General features: G+C 50.5%; 1 pseudogene; it reads left to right on the top strand.

Annotated features, from left to right (window-relative positions):
- The first annotated feature begins 2,255 nt into the window (after positions 1-2,255).
- LOC144135235 (sentrin-specific protease 1 pseudogene) lies at positions 2,256-3,122 on the top strand (annotated as a pseudogene).
- The last annotated feature ends 2,468 nt before the right edge of the window (positions 3,123-5,590 follow it).

Here is a 5,590-nt window from a genome sequence, read left to right as displayed (position 1 = left end):
TCCACTCCTTATAGCCTTCCTGCATGGTCAAGCGTTAACACACCTAACATAGGTTGACGGTTCGAATCCCTGCGGTGAGCTAGACTCTAACTTAACAAGCAAGTTTATACTGCTCGAAACGCGAAATCGTATGCCACCACCCCGAACACACAGCGAAAAACGGTTGAGACGCAACGTTCATATGAAGATTCGTAAAGGCGTGGAATTAGGGGTACATAGGTAGCCGGTTAGAAACCCTGCCGCTAAGTATAGGCTCTAACTTAACATGTAAGTTTATGCTAAAAGGAACGCTGTATCGTATGGCACCATCTGGAACCTTCTGCGGCAAACGGTCGGCCCACAAATTTTACGCAAATGTCGGGACTAATTAAGTGGCCTGACTTTGACGCCGGCCAAACAGGGATGTATATATCGGATCGACATAGATGCTTCCTGTTTTGGTGCTCGGGCATCACGCTGCCGCCTGTTACTACTTTATACCATTATGTAACCACCTCGGTTGCAACGGCAACCACTGTGTTACGATTTGCGTTATAACGCATAACTGTGAGACCCGAAACGCGAGAAGTAAAGCAGAACGCCCTATTACAATGTCGTTGCTATGAATGCCGCCATCTTGGACTATATTCATGGAATCAACAAACTTTGAGTCCCGATAAGCGACCGGCCGAGCTGACGCTCTAATATAAAAGAGAGGTGCGAGATGTTGCTGTGCGATGTCGGTGCACGTTGAAGTTCCCCAGGTGAACGAAATTACTTCCAGAGACCTATACTTCGGCGCCTCTTCCTTTCTTCTTTCATGCGGTTCTTTATCCCTTCCCTTACGGCGCCGCGGTTCAGGTGTCTGCAGAGATGTTACACAGACTGCGCCACTTCCTTTCCCCAAAACCCTTTTTTTTATTGGTAAAAGGAAATGGTGCAGTCTCGGTCCCACATACCTCGGTCGACGCCCGAATGGCGCTGTAAGCGAAGGAAAATGATAATAGCAGGAAAGAAAATGACTCCTGAGGCCGTATTACGCAACTGTGACAAACTCTGCCAAAAGTTGTTGACAGTGACGTCAAAATGACGAAACGATTAGACGTCACCGCTTGACGCAGCGAGGAATCCGCCAATTACAGCAGGACGGCGCCCCGAGGGCATTTATTTGCACGGCGAGGGGCCGTCTGCTAAATTTTTGTAAAAAGACAAGAAATACGCAGCGATCAAAATAACTAATATTTTATTTTGCTAAAACGTGTTTAAGGTTCCAAAATATTAAGCAAAACAAAAAGCGTTCGAAGATGTACCTTTAAAATTGCTGGTGGGTAACTTTTGCTGCGCGGGTATCTGCTGACGGCGGTAAAACGTCAAGCCGCGCTTTGCACGAATTATATAATTGGTTTTGGGGGAAGGAAAAGGCGCCGTATCTGTCTCATATATCGTTGGACACATTGCCTCCGCACCTGCCGCCGCAGCGACAACGCGCTAGCACGCGTACCTCCCAGTTCATCGGCGACTTCGTCGCACAACCACGCCACCGTCTGCTTCTCTAGTCGAAAGAGGCGTCGATACAGCTCGTCCGGCAATTCAAACGCGTCTTCGTGCGCCCTCCTTCGCCGTTGCTCGCGCCGGCGCAGCCGCGTCTGTAGTAAGACCGCGTACACCGGCGCCATTTTCTGTCAAAAACGCAACGCTCAGATTGACCGCCTCGGGACTGTCACAAAAAACTGTCAGCGCCTGCATAATTTCGTGTGCAACGTCACTACTTCTGCCACATCCGTGACGTAATCAGCAGCCACCCGTGACGCAAAAAAGGAAAATGGCCGCCGGCCACGACCGACCAATAGGAGCGAGGCTATTTGGCAAGTTTTTGAAAGCTTTGCTAATTAACAGTTGCGTAATCCGGCCCCTGTCTCGCATATCTCGGTGGACACCAGAGCCGCGTTCAGTGACAATTTCGCGGGCGGACGGACAACGATTAGTCATTTAAAGCTCTCGCCTTAAAACTAGGTTCACTCGCCGTGAGCGTCTTCAGTGCGTTCTCGGATCCGTGAGCCTTGCACGCGTGTGTGCGTCGATCAGTGCTCGAGTCCACAGCCCATCTGCACCACCGAGGTAAGACGAACGCCGACAGCGAAGAGCGATTGGCGTGCTTGCGTTAAACGTGAGACGCAAGCCCAGTGACGTTTGGGGGCCGCTGCGTCTCCCCACAGTGCAAGAGGGACATCTTAAACGGCCGTTCAGGATCGATTGCGTGGAGAGTTATATAGTCTCCTCAGCGCCCGTGTAATACACACGCGCAACAACAGGATCCATGGGTACGTCAACTATCGTAGCCAACTTGGAGGGAGACGACCAACATCATAGCCGACTAACATTTGCCATGCAAGAAGAAGTGTCGGAAGCGTTGAAGCTGGGCCCGCCGCAGGAGGTGCTGGTCGAGGCCTTCTCTATTGCTGTCAGCCGGCGTGACATAGCCACGTTAAGGGAAGGGCAGTGGCTGAATGACAATGTCGTCAACGTTTACCTGGCCATGATCGCGGAACGCTCCGAGAAGCGAGGCGGTCCGCGCGTGTACGCGTTCAGCACATTCTTCTTCACCAAGTTGTACCGATGTGGATATGAGGGCGTGAGACGCTGGACGCGAGGCGCCGACCTCTTCGATTACGATATTCTGCTGATGCCCCTGCACTTTGCGGACACCTCCCACTGGTGTCTCGTCGTGGTGGATTTCCGGACGTCCGAGATCGCCATCTACGACAGCCTGGGCCCAAGCGAGAAGCATGCCGAAAGCATCGACGCATTGGCGCATTACCTGCAAGAGGAGAGCCGCCTGCGGGGCCGTGACATGGAATGGGCCGGCTGGCGTTTTTACCCACGCACAGTGCCCCTCCAGACGAACTCCAGCGACTGTGGTGTCTTTATGTGTCGGTACGCCGAGTGCCTGACCCTGGACGCACCCATTTTGTTCAAGCAGAGGCACATACCGTACTTGCGCAGGCGTATTGTGTACGAGATTTTACACCGCAGGCTCCTTCGATGGTGAAGTCTACGCGTAAGAAAATGCGTCGGTTCAAGCGTTCGTGCCGTCAGTTTGCATGTTGGTAGAGCGCATGTAGCATCAATGCGTTTGTTTCTATGATGTCATTTGCTCTAATTTTTCTTATTGGGGTTGGCGCCGCTGAGGATTTTTGATAGCTACTGCCCCTGGTTATTCCTTTTGTATATTTGACAGCGTTTGTTTCTATGATGTGATTTGCTGTAATTTGTTTGTTTGAAGCTTGTTGGTTTTGCATGTTAATAGTGTGCAATTATTTTGATTACTGCGGACTGCTGAATATGCATTAGGTGGTGGCAGAAACTTTGGCAGTAACAGAAATGGCGGGGCCGAAGACGCCGTAGCCGAGATGGTGCGCAAATTCTTCGTCTCTCCGCGGAGCTTGCGTCTATTCGAATGTGGGCAAACCACAGCCGTCGTTGAGCTCCGCTCGGTTGCCGATACTTGCCTGCTAAATAAAACCCGCCGCACTTCGAGTTCCATGTACTATTTCTGTATGATGTCGGGAGGTGCGATTTAGCACTCCTATATGATTAAGTGCCAATGGCTAATGTTTCTTTTTGTAGGTTATTCATTTGTTATTCCAATTTATAATTTAGAGTTTCAATATTTTTTTTTTACAATTCTCGTGTCCCTTTTCAGTACGGACGCGGCATAGATTACATCTTTTGCACACCCGAGGTTATGAGCTAAAAATGAGCTCTCCAGCTGTTTTTGTAAGTGCTTTCTCTATATCCCGATCCAAAGTGGTTAGTGCTCTTTTAACCTGTTTAAGCCCTTCGGGCATTTGTGGCGCTGTTGCGTTGCGTGCATTGCGCATAAGAATCAAGGGACATATTTTGCATATAGTCGGCCTATCGATTAGAGGCGACCGTTTGTTATTTGCGTAGCTTTCTTCCCTATCACTATAGTGTAAGTAAGAGGTGATGGAGAAGGGTGAGTCACGGTAATTGTATCGATATAAGTGTTCACCTGAGCTGAAAGGGACTCGCCTAAACAAGGAAGCAAGGTAAGTGCGCTCAGCCCGGGTGGTGACAATCAACGAGCATTCACTAAAAGTCACACTTTGAACAGCTTTTCTGCCAGTTTCAACTTTTTCCTCGTGTACAATTGGTAGTCGCGACTTGTGGCGTCATGGCTTGCGACGTCATGACAGAGCTTCAGCCTAGCAAGCAATCCTATTCGCTAAGCAGGACTGACAGAAGGTAAAGGCGTATCCAGACGGTGGGCCACGGATGAGACCGAGGACCGGTCGCGTGAGGTCTACCGCGCGTGGCCCGGCCGTCGACAGCATCCACACGACGGACCAAAAGAGCAGGCGACAAGGCGTGGTGTACTCCCGACGTCAAAGGTTGGTTATCCGCTTGCAGTAGCGCTCTTCTCGTGGCGCGTTCACTCTTCGGCACTTGGCGTCGAGAGCAAGCGGAATCCCAGCGGAAAGCTCGATCGCTCCGGGACCGATTTCTGCCGCGGCAAGGAGGAAGTTGCATTCCCACGGCAACAAACATGGCGCCGCGCTTCGAAGCAGAACCCCTCGCTTCGGACTCAATTCGTCATTTGTCACTGTCTTTTAACGCGATAGCGTTAAGGGCCCCGTGTCGCAGAAAAGCCAGTGTCCTCGACGTCGGCCGTGTGCGAAAAATGGCGCAGTATAGGTCACACATCGGAAGACACCTGAACCGCGGCGAAAGGGAAGGGATTTTCCTTGCCTTACGCAACGGTACGGGTGTCCAGCGAGAATTGTGACACAGGCGTCACTTCCTTTGATCCGGAGTTCCCGGGATCGAACCCGACCGCGGCGGCTGCGTTTTTATGGAGGAAAAACGCTAAGGCGCCCGTGTGCTGTGCGATGTCAGTGCGCGTTAAAGATCCACAGGTGGTCGAAATTTATTGCGGAGCCCTCCACTACGGCACCTCTTCTTCCTTTCTTCTTTCACTCTCTCCTTTATCCCGTCCCTTACGGCGCGGTTCAGGTGTCCAACGATATATGAGACAGGTACTACGCCATTTCCTTTCCCCAAAAACCAATTATTATTATTATTTAATTTCCTTAAAACCAATTTTCATTCCATTCTCCCTCTTTTACGGCCCGGTTCGGTTGTCCACCGAGATATGTGAGACAGGCGTCTTTTCCTTGAATTGTCCAACGGGACACGCGTCGCGCTAAACGGGCAATGCCATTCTGCGGACACCTTGGCAACGCTGCAACACGCTGTCCCGTCTCACTTAAGCGTCTTCCATTTTTTTTTTGTTGCGTTCACTGGCCATAAGTGATGCACAGATATTTCGCTCGGTCTCATCTCGCCTATAAGAAAACGTATGAGTGATAAATTTGGTTTACATTTATTTAGAGACGATTGGGCCGCTTCTAGGCTTAAAGGGGCTGCGAAACAGCGCTTGAACGGATGCCGGTTACGCTTCAGGTGGATTCTTTATGTCACACATATGCTGACTCAAAAAGGATTACGAGAATCGATGCATAGGAACGGGAGTTATTCAATGAAGAAATTTCAAAATACAGGCAAACAAAATGCTGCCCTCAACTCGATT

This window comes from Amblyomma americanum, chromosome 5, assembly GCF_052857255.1.
Source record: "Amblyomma americanum isolate KBUSLIRL-KWMA chromosome 5, ASM5285725v1, whole genome shotgun sequence".
Classification (NCBI taxonomy): Eukaryota; Metazoa; Arthropoda; class Arachnida; order Ixodida; family Ixodidae; genus Amblyomma; species Amblyomma americanum.
This window is presented reverse-complemented; position numbering and strand designations above follow the sequence as displayed.